We start from the raw sequence: 17,156 nt of genomic DNA, 5'->3' as shown, positions 1-17,156 counted from the left end.
TGGCGAATAACGGTACATAACGTTGCGACCCGATGGCACGGTGTGAGTATGGCGAATGCCCGGTGAACGTCATCTGCCAGCGTGTGTAGTGCGAACAGTAAAACTCGGAGGCGGTGGTGTTACGGTGTGGTCATGTTTTTCGTGGAGGGGGCTTGCATCGCTTGTTGTTTTACGTGGCATTATCGCAGCACAGTCCTACACTAATGTTTTAAGCACCTTCCTGCTTCCCACTGTTGAAGAGCAATTCGAGGATGACGACTGCATCTTTCAACACGATCGAGCACCTGTTCATAATGCGCAGCCTGTGGCGGAGTGGTCACACATCAATAGCAGCCTTGTAATTTACTGGTCTGCACAGAGTCCTGAATTGACTCCTACAGAACACCTTTGGAATGTTTTGGAACGCCGACTTCGTGCCAGGCCTCACCGACCGACATCGATACCTCTTCTCAGTGCAGCATCCCCGGGAAGAATTGGCTGCCATTCCCCAAGAAACCTTCCAGTGTGTGTTTGAACGTATGCCTGTAAGAGTGGAAGCTGTCATCAAGGCTAACGGTGGGCCACCGCCATATTGAATTCCGGCATTATCGATGAAGGGCGCCACGAACTTGTAAACAATTTTCAGCCACATTTCCGGATACTTTTGATCACACAGTATATCTAGGCTTCTGTGAAACACATCCCTTGCGAGCCCACGTTATCCAAACACTTTTTACTTGTCTTGATCCGTACTACGACCTCCCAGAACATGGAAAGCAGGGAGTTTCAAGTAAAAGAGGTCCACTGCCAGAGGCGTCAGAACGATTCTCGGTTATAACTTTCGAAATGTTCAAATGTGTGTGCAATCTTATGGGACTTAACTGCTAAGGTCATCAGTCCCTAAGCTTACACACTACTTAACCTAAATTATCCAAAGGACAAGCACACAAACCCATGCCCGAGGGAGGACTCGAACCTCCGCCGGGACCAGCCGTACAGACCATGACTGCAGCGCCTCAGACCGCTCGGCTAATCCCGCGCGGCTATAACTTTTGACCCGACGGTTTCTCGACCATGGTCCTTTACCTCCAATTCACACGCTTACCTTCGTCCATCATCTTTGAAAGATTGTGTTATCATCACGGAATCAACCTGTACATTACACAATGAAAGAAAGTGGTATTGAGGTAATAACAGGCATTTTTTCTTCTTTTTGTTACGGTGTCGTACTTTGTTGTATGCGCTTCGTTGTCTCGCTTGTTCTTTGAATTTCCATTATTTTCCATTTCAGGCCATGGGTGGTAACCTCTTGTGTCTAACGTCGAGCCACTGCTATATCCACAGTCTTGCTTTCATTACATTAGCGAAATGGTTATCAGCATCGTGTGGACCGTTTCATTTTATGACAGTTTCCAATATCAGTTTCACAGCATCCACTGACAGCAGAACAGATGTTCACGTAAAGTCCCCTCCCCCCGCTCCGCCCCCCCCCCCCCCCTATCAGAACCGTTCCTCTTATAATCTATTAACATATGTCCTCATCCCCCTGCATCAGCAGACTACTCCACGTTCATTCCCACGTGTGCATCGGTGCATTCCCCCGCACAGCAGAGCCGGTTTCTCACACAGCGGCAGAGGCGGTCACGTGCACACGAGCGCGCGCGCGCCGCCCCCGCATACGGCTGCGGCGGCAGCAGAGGCGCCTGCGGCGGCGCTATTACGCAGATCGGCGCCGCTGGCGCCTGGCGCCGGTCAAGCACGGGCGTCGGTGTAGCGGCGGGCCGGCGCTGCGCTGTGCGGGCGCTCGGCGGTGCCGGCTAATTGGCTAATTCGCTAATTTCGGCTCTCTGTGTTTGCTAATGATGCCGACAGGCGCCGCCACTGCCGCTGCTCTGGGCTGCCATAATTTTCGCGTTGCTGCCTCTGGCCCCGTGGTCCGTCTGCCGAAACTGCAACAATGCCTGTCAGTCGCCCGACAGCGCCGGCCGATAGATACCGCCTCCGCACAGGCACTGGCTACACCGTTAAGTGGTGACGCAATTTCGCAGCTTCCTTCCACAAGTTTAATAAATACATCTAAACATAACAGAGACTTCAATCATGAATAATACACTGAAACGCCAAATGAACTGGTATAGGCATGCATATTCAAATACACAGAAACTTAAACAGGCAGAATACGGCGCTGCGGTCGGCAACGCCTATACAGGGTGTTACAAAAAGGTACGGCCAAACTTTCAGGAAACATTCCTCACACACAAATAAAGAAAAGATGTCATGTGGACATGTGTCCGTAAACGCTTAATTTCCTTGTTAGAGCTCATTTTATTACTTCTCTTCAAATCACATTAATCATGGATTGGAAACACACAGCAACAGAACGTACCAGCGTGACTTCAAACACTTTGTTACAGGAAATGTTCAAAATGTCCTCCGTTAGCGAGGATACATGCATCCACCCTCCGTCGCATGGAATCCCTGATGCGCTGATGCAGCCCTGGAGAATGGCGTATTGTATCACAGCCGTCCTCAATACGAGCACGAAGAGTCTCCACATTTAGTACCGGGGTTGTGTAGACAAGAGCTTTCAAATGCCCCCATAAATGAAAGTCAAGATGGTTGAGGGCAGGAGAGCGTGGAGGCCATGGAATTGGTCCGCCTCTACCAATCCATCGGTCACCGAACATGTTGTTGAGAAGCGTACGAACACTTCGACTGAAATGTGCAGGAGCTCCATCGTGCATGAAGCACGTGTTGTGTCGTACTTGTAAAGGCACATGTTCTAGCAGCACAGGTAGAGTATCCCGCCGATCAATTGCTTCGAACATCTTCCTGTCGGGACACCTTCGTTCTGGAAATCTGTCTCCATACAAACGTACCGCGCCACGGTTATTGCCCCGTGCTAATCCATACATCAAATGGGCACCTGCCATCTCCGCATTTGTAAACATTGCACTGACTGCCAAACCACGTTCGTGATGAACACTAACCTGTTGATGCTACGTACTGATGTGCTAGATGCTAGTACTGTAGAGCAATGAGTCGCATGTCAACAGAAGCACCGAGGTCAACATTACGTTCCTTCAATTGGCCCAACTGGCGGTGAATCGAGGAAGTACAGTACATTCTGACGAAACTAAAATGAGCTCTAACATGGAAATTAAGCGTTTCCGGACACATGTCCACATAACATCTTAACTTTATTTGTGTGTGAGGAATGTTTCCTGAAAGTTTGGCCGTCCCTTTTAGTAACACCCTATATAACTGTAATCAAATGTGTATATACAGGCGCAGTTGTTAGATCCCTTACTGCCACTACAATGGCAGGTTATCAATATTTGAAAGTGTTACAGTAAGCGCATGAGCGATGGAACACAGCACCTCCGGGGTAGCAATGAAGTGGGCATTTTCTCACACGACCATTTCACGAGTGTACCGCGAATATCAGGAATCCGGTGAAACATCAAATCCCCGACATCGCCGAGGCCGGGAAAAGATTCTGCAAGAACGGGACCAACGACAACTGAGGGAGAACCGTTCAACGTGACAGAAGTAAAACTCTACCGAAAATTGATGCAAATTTCAATGCTAGGCTATCAACAAGTGTCAGGATGCCAACTATTCAACGAAACACCATTGATATGGGCTTTCGGAGCCGAAGGCCCACTCGTGTACCCTTGATGACTGCCAGCCGGTGTGGCCGAACGGTTCTAGGCGCTACTGTCTGGAACCGCGAGACCGCCACAGTCGAAGGTTCGTATCCTGCCTCGGGCCAGGATGTGTGCGATGTCCTTAGGTTAGTTAGGTTTAAGTAGTTCTAAGTTCTAGGGGACTGATGACCTCAGAAGTTAAGTCCCATAGTGCTTAGAGCCATTTGAACCTTGATGACTGCACAACGAAAGACTTTGCGCCTTGCCTGGGCCCGTCATCACCGACGTTGGACTGCTGATGACTAGAAACATGTTACCTGGTCAGACGAGTCTCGTTTCAAATTGTATCCAGCGGTTGGAAGTGTGCGGGTATGGAGAAAACCTCATGAATCCACGGGCCCTGCAAGTCAGCCGGGGAGTGTTCAAGCTGATGGAGGGTCTGAAATGGTGTGGAGGGTGTGCAGTTGGAGTGACATGGGACCCCTGATATGTATAGGTACCATTCTGACGGGTTAAGAATGGTTCAAATTGCTCTGAGCACTATGGGACTTAACTGCTGAGGTCATCAGTCCCCTAGAACTTAGAATTACTTAAACCTAAATAATGTAAGGTCATCACACATATCCATGCCCGAGGCAGGATTCGAACCTACGACCGTAGCGTTCGCGTGGTTCCCGACTGTAGCGCCTAGAACCGCTCGGCCATCCCGACCGGCCTCTGACAGGTGACACGTGCGTAAGCATCCTGTCTGATCACCTGCGATGTTTATGTCCATTGTGCTGGGTAGTTCTAGCAGGACAATGCGACACTCCACACGTCCAGCATTGCCGCAGAGTTTCTCTACTGATTTCAAACACTTACGCTGGCCACCAGACTGCAGAGACATGAACATTATCGAGCACATCTGGGATGCTTTGCAGCACGTGGTTCAGAAGACATTTTTCACCCACTCGTACTCTTACGGATTTATGGATAACCCTACAGGATTCATGTTGTCAATACCCTCAAGCATTACTTCAAACATAAGTCGAATCCATGCCACGTCGTGTTGCGGCACTTCTGCATGCTCGCGGGAGTCCTATTCGATATTAGGCTTGAAACGTCCCCTTTGAAATATTATACAAGACTGTGCTTAAACTGACACACAGTAGTTTTAGCGCAAAGCAATCTGATTTTCAAAAATCCCTACAAAAGAATGACCCTGACTAACATTAACCTATACCTTTCACAAATCACTTACCTCACCAAAAATCTTCGTTACTCGGACTACTGCAATACAGCGAGCGCCACTACTGCCAGCTAAATAAAAGATTCAAACTACTGAAGGCTCTAACTACTAATAGGCATAGTTAGGAAATGAAAGATTTTAATAGAGAACAAACAATATATTTACCTTAACAGTGTTGAAAAATCATAATATACATAGCAGTTCATGACATCCAGTTTTACAAATTTCAAAACTCCGCCATTTCTCTCCCCACATCCACCACTGCTGGCGGCTCACCTTGAACTGCGCAACGCTACGCGCTGTTCACATCCAGCTGCCCAACACTACAATGGTAGACAACAATGCAAACTAGCCACAGACTGCACATATCACAGTCAGTGATTTTCATACAGAGCGCTACGTAACGTTGCCAATAAGAAAACATAAACAGCCTACTTACATAGCCCCCATGCTCCCCACAAAAAATTTACAAATTGTTTTAGGCAGTGGCCAATAATGATTTGATAAAATTTTTCATAATTACAATAACAAAGATATCAAATGCACACACTTATCGATACAATGTTGGTCAAAAGCTAAAATTTTCTCACAGTCCATAAAGACAGTCCTGATCGTTCATCACAGTAAAATAGCAGTGTTTTTCTCAAAGTCTGAGCAGTAGAAGAAAATGCACACAGAAGTAGTGGATTTCCATGCAGACTTGAAGAAGTAGTGTTGTCCTTCCAACGAAAAGACAGTGCTGACTCTTGACATGCAGACAGGTAATGGGCCACAGCAGAGCAAGCCCACAGCAGAGTCAGTCGAAGTTTTGAGGAATATTGGTAGGTAGGTCATCACAGAGTAGACCCACTGTAGTCCTGGTAGAGATTACGGTATTGTTGGGCCACCAGAGGTGCAGACCCACTGTAGTCCTGGTAGAGATTGTGGTATTGGTGGGCCACCAGAGGTGCAGACCCACTGTATTCCTTGTAGAAATAATGGTACTGGTGAGTCAGCAAAGGTGTAAACCCTCTGTAGTCCTTGTAGAGTTGGCCAGCAGCCATCTGCTGCTACTGTGCAGGTGCGAAATCACCATAGAAGAGTCTTGCAGACAATATAGCAAGTCCATAACCACCACTTGTGCACTCACAAAGTTTTTGGAATTGTCCTTTGAACCAGCAATGCTGTTCTCCAGTCCCTTGCTGAATTTTTAACACACGTGCAGACACTAACAGTCCCTACTTCTCACATATTGTCCATATACTACGACCAACAGAAACGTGTGCAGTGAAATGGAACTTACAAGTTACTTAATTTGATGAACTGGTGTCAATTACTATTTTATAACATAAAAATACAATTACAAAGGTACAAAATACATCATTAAAGAACATAACAATACAGATAACATTTGTAGTACAGGTCTTACAAAAGAATCGAAATAACACATACATCAGTGTTACAGAAATTGACATAAGTTCATACATAAAAGATCAGAATAACTTTTGAAACATCAACTTCACACATGAGCATTAAAACAAAACAGATAAATAATGTCTAAACATCTTTACAAAGAAAATAACATATTATTAGAAAAAATTCCACAACATAACTCATATCAGCTAAACACATAAAGACAGGAAAAACACAAATATACAAGAGTACACAAACACATAGCAGAATAACACAAGAGGAAAGGGCAGGGTTTGTTTTCAGTGTAACATTTGGTACTGCAGTCCAACCTAAAACTTCATGCCATAGATCTTTTGCCTTATTTCAACATTTGTTTCCGCCAAAAAAATCCTATCCAAGCATGCTTTCTGTATTTTTATGTTCACATATTTCTCACCTTACTAATTATTTTCCATTATCTTACCTCATCATTTATTTCCAAGAAAATCCTACCTAAACCTGTTGTCCCTAAACCCTACTTTTTTGCTCATATCCTCTTTCAGAATACTTTTTTTGGCCAAACAATTTTCTTATAGCTTCTCAATCCATTTCTTCCAATTCATCACAACTCGTTCTCTCGTATAGCCTACCCCATCTTAAGCTAACTTAAATCTACTGAGCTCAGATGCTAAACTAAGGAATGAGGCAATGCAGCAGCGCAAAACAATTAACACAAACAGCAATGATAAAAAATACAAATGTCAAAGCAAGCAGCATAAATTAGCAAAGCAAATGCAATATTACAACTAATATAAGGCAATGTGCAGCAAACAAGAAAAATAAATTCGTAGTAAAACTGGCTTAACAGAGTAATGTAAAGTGAAATTTAGTAGCACTATGCCTGGCAAACAGCAGCAGCAAATGCAATAACTTATATCTAAACATGACATAGCTCAAGCAGAAAAGATATTACACTAAAAATGGCCATGTCTAATACCTATGTCACATCTTAACACTAGAGTGATGCATCACAAAAACTTACTCTGCAAGAAAGTTACCAAGTCATAAAAAAAATTATTTATGCAATTCCTCTGAAGGGAAATGTCTATTTGTGCTCTCTTTTCTAAGAAAGTATATGAGAAACGTATTCTTTACTGGGTCTGTAGACAGAAAATAGTGATATTAGTACATCTATTAAATTTTATAATAACCAATGCTGCAGTGCAGCTAGAAATTAGATATTAAAGAAAATGAGCAAATATGTACAAAGGAAGGCATGAAACATCATTCATTAGCCATATGGCATTTCATAACGTAGTAAAAAAAAATCTCTCAACTAGAAAGACAGTAGTCATAATCAGGTGTACAGACATAAAATATTTCTCGTCATTTCATTTGACATTTCAGTAAATATCATAAATTAAGAGCTCCACAGTGTTATCATATGTTTTCAAGTTTGAGCGTGTCGTATTTGCGATGCTTTCTACAAAGGAATGTCAATAGCGAGGATAATGGCCCCTATTTTTTTTTTTCACCTGTGCCTCTGAAAGGCACACACAAATGCCTTTTTTCCAGGCGACTGTCACGCAGCTGGGTGCCCAGGATGCATTACGTGCAGGTGGTCACTTAACTTTCTTACCGAAATATTTACGACACCAGTTTGCACTACAGTGACAGTCTCATATACAAATAAAATTTCACAAGTCTAGAAATTACAGTAGAAAAGTGTAGAAACAAAATCCTATAAATATAACAGTGTCCAAAAAAATTTTCGACAGCACTGTAATACATTCACGCATGTACACACATTTCATAATTCTTAAAGTACGATTCTTGGTTTCCAACATCCTTTTTCACATATCAGAGACCCTAACCACTGTTCATTACTCCTTACTTTATTACACATATACATATTCGTCGACACTTCTTCAATATTTCATCATAAGAAATACGTAGCATAATCAAATTCCTCATATACGGTAGCATTATCTTATTGATCATAAACATACCTCAGCAGCATAATACACATCGTCGTCGTAATAATAACATCGTAACACCTCAGTCAAATCTTGAAAACGTCGTAGCTTTCTGCAATAATTTCAAAACCTAAAGAAAATTCTCTGCTCATTTAAATAGTGTCATCTACCTCAAACGTACTATAAAAATCATGATCCCATATCAAATATATCATTCAAAGCTCTCATAGTATCACAATGGTTCCAAAAAAATATAAACAGTTCACAAAGTAAAGACAAAATACAATTTCATAAGTATGAAATTATCCAACTGTGTAATTGCGTAAACATGTGTCACTGATGTAGTAAAAAAAATGTTTGTCTCTCAGTTTACTGATCAGATAGCTGTGTAATTTATGTGTTAGAGAAATATGGTACCGAAGTGTACAGTTGTATAAGCAAATACCATATTAGCTAGGGCTCCTTGTGCTTGCCAAACACATGGTACACAAGTAGGCATGTACCCCATGAGGATTAATGTAATTATACCCTCAGGTGTTACAGATTACAGCAATGGAATGAAATGCATCACAGAAAACCTTTGTATCATTGTACTTCAAATATCTTTAAAAACAAATGTTTTAAGTACAAAATTAATCACTCAAATACGTGTCCTGTAGCGCTAAATGTGCGTCTTGCTGTAAGATAATCTCTGTGCCAGCGTCGTGGTTATTGTCCTCTGAAAGCCAAGTTCTGCAGAAGCCAATGTACTTACCTCATGATAAACAAAAGTGAAATGCTTTGCGTATAGATATCTTAGTTATTACGCTTATTGCCATGATCAAGAAAGTACTGTGCTGTAACGTATTGTTGTGCTATGGAAAAGGCAGTCGCATTTTAGCTATAGCACAAAAGTTACTACTAAAACATGTTTTACTTTCCAGAATAATACAGAAAAACTGTGCAGATATAAAACAGAAACACAGCAAAAGCAACATTGTAAATTGTCACTCATTAGTAGCGTCGTGTAAAATCGTGTAGCTGTCACATAAACTAACCACTGTGTCTAACTTTTGAAGATTTTGTCCCCTTTGTTTCTGATTTTGTTCAAGCGTTGTGTCTAACTTTTGTAGCCTTTGTCCCATTTGTTGCATTAACTGTAATAAGAGTGCACTGGTGTCTGAAACATGTTCCTCAGTGCTATTCGGCAGTGTATTTGAACCGGCAATATTCGCATTTTGAAAAGCAAAAATGTGTCTTGATTTATTTGAGAAAACGGTGAGGACGCAAAACCTGAGTCTACAGTATTTGCAAGATTGTGTCCTGTCATTTCGGAATCCTGAGGCGAGCTGTTGCTGACCGATCGATCGATAATGCTTCCCTGTTCACTGATTGTTTCACTGCCTACACCATTATTTGCAGCCCGCTCCATTTCCCTATGCACAATTACCAAATTACTACTTTGAACATTAGTTAATTCATTACATGGTGGCGCTAACGCACTGCTTTCGTCTTCACTGTCATTTCACAGTTTACTTTGGAGCATAGTATTACGTTTTTCACACGCCATTATTGTCACAAGATTTCACACGACAACACAGAAAAACACAATTTGAAGAGCAAAAATAAGAGAACACATTAACATAGCACTGAAAATAAAATCTAGTTAATGGCAAGCGCAGCTGCGAAATACTTGGTGCAAATCTACATGCATGCCACAACAACAATGAAAGACTGCAACTACAAAGGAGATTCTCTCTACAATTACGCGCTAGCAATAAACAATAGCTACACTAATTATACAAACTACAAGAAAAAATCAGAAGATTCCAGTGAGGCATCCTCGGCTAAGGGTCGACATATGAAACGTCCCCTTTGAAATATTATACAAGACTGTGCTTAAACTGACACACAATATTTTTAGTGCAAAGCAATCTGACTTTCAAAAATCCCTACAAAAGAATGACCCTGACTAACAATAACCTATACCTTTCACAAATCACTTATCTCACCAAAAATCTTCGTTACTCGAACTACTGCAATACAGCGAGCGCCACTACTGTCAGCTAAATAAAAGATTCAAACTACTGAAGGCACTAACTACTAATAGGCATAGTTAGCAAATGAAAGATTTTAATAGAGAACAAACAATGTATTTACCTTAATAGTGTTGAAAAATCATAATATTTATAGCAGTTCATGACATCCAGTATTACAAATTTCAAAACTCCGCCATTTCTCTCCCCACATCCACCACTGCTGGCGGCTCATCTCCAACTGCGCAACGCTACGCACTGTTCACATCCAGCTGCCCAACACTACAATGGCAGACAACAATGCAAACTAGCCACAGACTGCACACAGCACAACCAGTGATTTTCATACAGAGCGCTACGTAACGTTGCCAATAAGAAAACATAAACAGCCTACTTACAGGCTGGTGTACCAATTTCTTTGGCTCTTCAGTGCATATGCTGTTTTCCTATCTACAACAGTCTGCCAAAGCTGGCATTACTTTTCGATACCACCACTATAGAAATCACGTGATTTTTAGGCGAAGACCTTATCCAGCTATGTTTGGAGCGCATTTTCATCCGGAAAGGATGTACCTTGAATGTTTTTCTGTAGCGATGAAGGTGAAAATCTGAGGGTGCAAGATCAGGTGAATAAGGTGGGTGTGGAATGACTTCCCAACCCAACTTGTGTTTTTTGTCACTCTAGCCGAAGGGGGGGGGGGGGCATTTTCTTCGATTGCGTCTGCGAGACGACTCATTTGTTGTCAATAAATGTCAGCAGTGATGGTTACACCTCTGAGAAGCAATTTGTAGTACACTACACCGTCGCTCTTCCAACAGATGCATCACATTGCCTTTTTGTACATGCGCGCAAGTCTTCGTACGTGGACCTGCTGCTTTGTTTGGGGTCGCGCGGGGGTAACCGCGCTGTCTGGGGCGCCTTGTATCAGTTCGCTCCCCCCCCCCCCCCCCCCCCATCGTAGGTTCGAGTCCTCAAATGGTTCAAATGGCTCTAAGCACTATGGGACTTAACATCTGATGTCATCAGTCCCGTAGACTCAGAACTACTTAAACCTAACTAACCTAAGGATGTCACACATATCCATGCCCGAGGCAGGATTCTAACCTGAGACCGTAGCAGCAGCGCTGTTTCGGACTGAAGCGCCTAGAACCACTCGGCCACAGCGGCCGGCTTTGAGTCCTCCCTAGGGAATGAGTGTGTGTTAATGTAAGTTGGTTTAAGTTACATTAATTAGTGTGTAAGCGTAGCGACCGATGACCTCAGCAGTTTGGTCCCATAGAACCTTACCACAAATTTCTAAAAAAAGTTTCCTTTTTTTTGGGGCTCAAACATTATTTTCTCTTGCTGACTTTAGACTAAGAAACCATTTCTCGTCACAAATAATGATCGTATTGTTCACGAGCCAACTGATGACAATCAAGCAGGAATGTGCATACAACCACCTACTGACTTTTGTGATTTTGGCCTAGAGTATGCGGTACCCAAAAATCCGATTTCTGAACCTTCCCCATTACCTAAATATTTCTCACGGTCTTGGAATGATCAAATTTCATCAAATTTGTCACTTCTCGAGTACATTGAAGTCCATCATTGTGGATTAATGCGTTAAACGATCATCATCAAAAACCCGAAGATCTTCTCAACGTGGAGGGTCCCTAATGCCAAAACAGGCCTTAAAACGAGAAAACGGTCTTCTTTCCACGGTCTGTCCAAAGGCATTATCCCGATACACGGCGAAAATGTTTCGGGCTGCCCCCACTCCTGTTATGCCTCTACTGAACTCAAATAGAAGAATATGTCGGAAATGTCCCGATTTCTCTATTTGGCAATTCATTTTCTAGCGTCTGCAGCTCGACTCGCTATTTAAAAAATGCAAAATGACAATATGTAAACTGAAATAGCTACAGTGAACCACAAATTAAGAATGACAGTCGATAAGTGAACCCATAACAGCAGGAATATCTGCATGCAGAACGAAACGCTACGAACTTATGCACAATCTAATAAATCCATCACAGCAAATCTTTCCATTAGCCAATATATCTTTTAGTTCTGACGAACCTACTCTTGTGTATGCGCTAAGTAACACAATTTCTTTTACAAACTTCGGACAAGTCAATTGTACGGGATTGTCTCGCTAAACTGAACTATCAAATATTACAAGGGTTTCATAGTGAGCCGTATTTCATCATATCGGAGTAATCGATCTATTGCGAACGCCGGAAGAAAACACTACCTTCGTGCAGGAAATCTAATGCGAGTACAAGGCTACAAAGGAATTTTTAGCTTAGCATATCTTGAGGTTACTCAGTGTTGTAAACTTGTCTTATGAAAATAAACAATCCTGTTTCGAGATTTATAATCTTCAGTTTTAACAACTCTTTAAGTAGGGGACAGTCTTGTATCTGGAGGATTCTGTACCAAGGAACACACGATGTTACTTGACGGTGCTTCAGTCTAGTGACTAATCTCAGAATCACATGAAAGTACACGCACTATAGGCCACCTTAAGCAGGTTCCGCCATTTCCACCATTTTTTTGTTCTTGCTAGGCCTGAGGTTCAGTTCTGCACAGCATTTGTATATACAGGGTGGTCGGAAAATGTCTGAAACGCTCGTAGAGGTGTTGCAGGGCAGGTTGCACCGTGACATAAATGTTAAGAAAACTTCGATACGTTGGACCGTTTCCGAGGTATTAAGCACTGAATGTAGCCAATCGGGGTGTCGCGCGCTCAAATTCAAGCGGGCTGCCAGGGGCGGTGTTGCCCAACGAGTGCTTTGTCTCGTTAGCTGAAACTTGAATTTACGCGCGCGACGATCTGATTGGCTAACTTCAATGCTAAATAACTCGGAAATGGCGCAACGTATCGCATTTTTTTCTTAACATTTATGTCTCAGTACAATCTGCCCTACAACATCACGATAAGCGTTTTAGGCGTTTTCTGACCACCCTGTATATCTCGAGTTATACACAGTCAAGTGCTGCACAATTCATTAAAGCTATTTGGAATAAATTATTAATTCTTCAGTTACAGAATTTTGTCTCAAGCAAAATTCCATATATTTTAAAATCTAGTTACATAACATGTGGATGGGAATCTCATATTTAGTCGGTTGAGCGCAGTTTAGCAGTTGGAAACAGAAAAAAATCTTTTACCATGGAACGTGGGATAGTAGCAAATTAACTGAGATTCTTTAACTTCTTAGGAATTTTACGTGTCTTCAAAATGGAAATTTGAGTTAGTTTCGCATACCTTTTATTTCGAAACGTATTTAACTTGTAACTGATTTTTGACGATACTTCTACTTAATTTGATATCATTTGCTTATTACTGGTGTGGAATAGAGTAATAATGTAACACATAGAAGACTTAATACAATACTCATAGAATTTTCTCGGTTGAAACGCTTTTAAATTTCAGTAGAATATTTGTTCATACGTGCAGTATCAAGAAGTATCTCGGATCATGTTTTTACATTTGGAAGAAATGTTAATTTTCTAGAGTAACTTTTAGTAATTTTAGGAAAAAACAGTAGGACATAAAAAATAAACGTGATCATTTAAAAACAGAATACGAAAACATATCAAATTTGTATTACAGAGCTGGCCAGAGGCGAAAGTCTGAAAAGTCTCCCAAATTATAGCACTCTCCCCTACTTCCGTTGCCTGGCAGACAAATTTTTCGTAATTATATAAATGATGTTTGAACGCATTTGGAACATTTTAACATTTTATTACTACTGAACTGGAGTAGTCGTGCTTTCTTCTTGTTACTTCGTTCTTCGCAAAGACTTTACGTATTCTAGCAGAGTTCACTTTCGTTGTTCGCCACATTTTCCCCTGTTGCTTTTTCCGTTTGTTTTTCTTTACGCATACGATTTTTACGGATTTTCTGAACTGTCATCGATTGCAAATGTCGTCTTGTATGATTCCCGCTTATTTAATACCTTCTATGTTGCAGTGATCCGTTTTGTCCTTTGTTACCATCTTGAAAATTTGTCTTGTGACGCTCTTCCTTTTAATATAACCATCTAGTTTAATCTTTTGTTTCCTAAAGGTGTCCGTTATTGTTTCCATTCGTAAATCTCTCTGGAAGGCCTCTTCAGTCAAATTCCTTCACCAAAATCTGGTTCGAGTATTCTTCTTTTCTGCTTTTCAAACACTCTTATTTTGTTTGACTATGAATCACCATAGTTTCTGTCGCATAGAGTGCTTCTGATAGAACTACTGTGTTGTGAAGTCCTGCTTTTGTTTTGACAGAGAGAGATTTTTAATTGTAATTACTCCACTACAGTTTACACGCGTTTTGTAATATTGACATTTCTTCATCATTGGTTGTTGTGTTCAGTACTGACGGTTGGGTGAACTTTTAGAGATATTTAAAGTGCGCAACTTGTGACATCTCCCCAAACTGGTTTACAAAGGGCAGATTATATGCGGGCTTGCTTTCCATGTATTGATATTTTCTCATAGGGTTATTGTATGCCAGTTTACTATGAGATTTCGTGAAGCTCTTCTACAGGGAAAGTTAGAGTTCCCCTCTATTGTCGGTGAGAACAGCGAAATCGCCTGCGAAAGCCAGGCACTTTATGTTTATTCTCTGCTACCGCCTTGGCGAACACCAATGTGGATTTGAAATGCTTCTGATATGAATTTAACTTTGTAAGTTGTACCGGTTAAAATCCTTCGGTTAATTTCCCCGTGTGTTTCTCTAGATAGTGTATTTCTCTGGAGTACTAAATAATGTTTGTCTATCAGATCACAAGCGTTTCTGGACATATCTTACCACTGTTTTCTATATTTAATTTGCAAAACTGATATTTGATTCCATATCTGTGCAATACAAGATCGTCGTTTAGCGAAATTCTAGCTGATACTCTACTACTAATGGAACTAGCTGTCGACGTAACAGACCGTTTGAAAAAATTTTGAACACAACAGGGAGCATTGAAATTCCCTTGCAATTATTCGGATAGGTTTTATATCCCCTTTTGTGAAGAGGGTGAATAATTGCTCATTTCCACACTGCGGGTATTTAGTCAGTTTCCCAAACTTTTGGCCGGCCGGGGTGACGGAGCGGTTCTGGGCGCTACAGTCTGGAACCGCGCGACTGCTACGGTCGCAGGTTCGAATCCTGCCTCGGGTATGGATGTGTGTGATGTCCTTAGGTTAGTTAGGTTAAAGTAGTTCTAAGTTCTAGGGGACTGATGACCTCAGAAGTTGCGTCCCATAGCGCTCAGAGCCATTTCAACCAACCAGCCAAACTTTTGATATAGTGCTGTAACTTGCTTGTGAGAGATTACTGTCATTTAATTTCCGTATTTCTGTAATGATTCCGTGTTCTGCAGCAGACTTGTTATTTTTCAAAACAATTCCTATATCCTTTTCGTACTCGAGAGATGGTGGTTTTGAATTGAGATTGGACGGAGGATTTTTAGAATCTACTTTTTCCACCAGGGGCGCACAGTTCACAAGTGAGTGAAAATATTTGTCTAAATTTCGACAGCTATTTTTGATGTTGGTTTTGAGTGATCAATCTGGTAGACGGAAGTGCAGATTAGATAAGGCTTCTACCCTATTAAGTTTCCACAAAAATGTTTGTACAAGTTTCTGGTGTTATTGGTGATAACATTTCGTGATATTTTTTAGTGTAACGAAGAAAGACGGGCACTGTTTGGGTTACTTTTAATAACTTCGATTTCCAGTTTCGACGTTTGATAAAGGTTATCTTCACGTACAAATGGAGTGAAAAAACGAAAAGTGCTATACCGAACGAAGCTCGCCTGACAATTCTTTCTCATTTGTATACTGTTACTGTATGCATTTTTTGTCCCCATAGCTGTGGCTAACCCGATTTTCAAAATTGGCTCTGAGCACTATGGGACTTAACTTCTCAGGTCATCAGTCCCCTAGAACTTAGAACTACTTAAACCTAACCAACCTAAGGACATCACACACATCCATGTCCGAGGCGACCGTAGGGGTCGCGCGGTTCCAGACTGTAGCGCCTAAAACCGTTCGGCCACTCCGGCCGGCTAACCCGATTTTCTTCAGTATCCTATCTTGCATGAGTATTAGTCCCGGAGCGTATGCAGGATAACTACCGTGAAGTCTGGAAAGTAAGAGAGAGATAATGGCAGAAGTAAAACTGTGATTGTGCGTGATGGGTTGCGTCTGGATAGCTCAGTGAGTAGAGCACAAAACCTGCGAATGGCAAGCTGGAGTGAAAATTCGTTCTTGAAAAGCTGCAGCACGTATTTCTTCAGGTATACTTCTGAAGTTTCGTTTCACAAAAACCATCACGTTGTTGGTGTACACCACATCAACTATGAATCCAGCGTTATGCTGCAAATTTTCTAATACTGGCTCGAACAGGATATCCCAGAAGAAATAGCCCCATTAGGAATCTCGTGGGCACCCTTCAGAAATTCCGTAAGGAAGGTTCTTCCTTGGGCACAATAACGATACCTCTCTGTTATGGCAACATTTTTTAAAACAGCTCTCTAGCGCTCATGAGAATGAAATTTAGAGTCGCACCATCAGCGTGTTAAGGAAGGTTGCCAAACAATTCTATGAGCCAGAGGTATGAGATTACATCGCTAGTCTAGAAGTGCCGCACAAGCAGGCAGAGGGCATTTGGAAGTTAAGATTGTCCTGGATAGAGAACTTTGTGAAGTGTTTCCTCATTAATAAATGAAAAACTAAGAATTTCGGTTGTCATATTACCTGTCATATATAAACAACACACGACATAGGCGACACTGCGAAACTGTTAAGGTAATCGGAAATAGAACTGCAAGTTTTTGACTTCACGAATAGCATAGTTACAATTCTGATCTCGCAGCCATTCACAATCAACTCCTCCTAGTAGTCAAGTAACGGCCATCTTCTCAGCATTATGAAGACTTGAAGGAACTTAGCGTTCTCTCGTTGTCT

This window comes from Schistocerca serialis, chromosome 6, assembly GCF_023864345.2.
Source record: "Schistocerca serialis cubense isolate TAMUIC-IGC-003099 chromosome 6, iqSchSeri2.2, whole genome shotgun sequence".
Classification (NCBI taxonomy): domain Eukaryota; kingdom Metazoa; phylum Arthropoda; class Insecta; order Orthoptera; family Acrididae; genus Schistocerca; species Schistocerca serialis.
The sequence above is the reverse complement of the archived record's forward strand: the minus strand, read 5'-3'. Positions refer to the sequence as shown.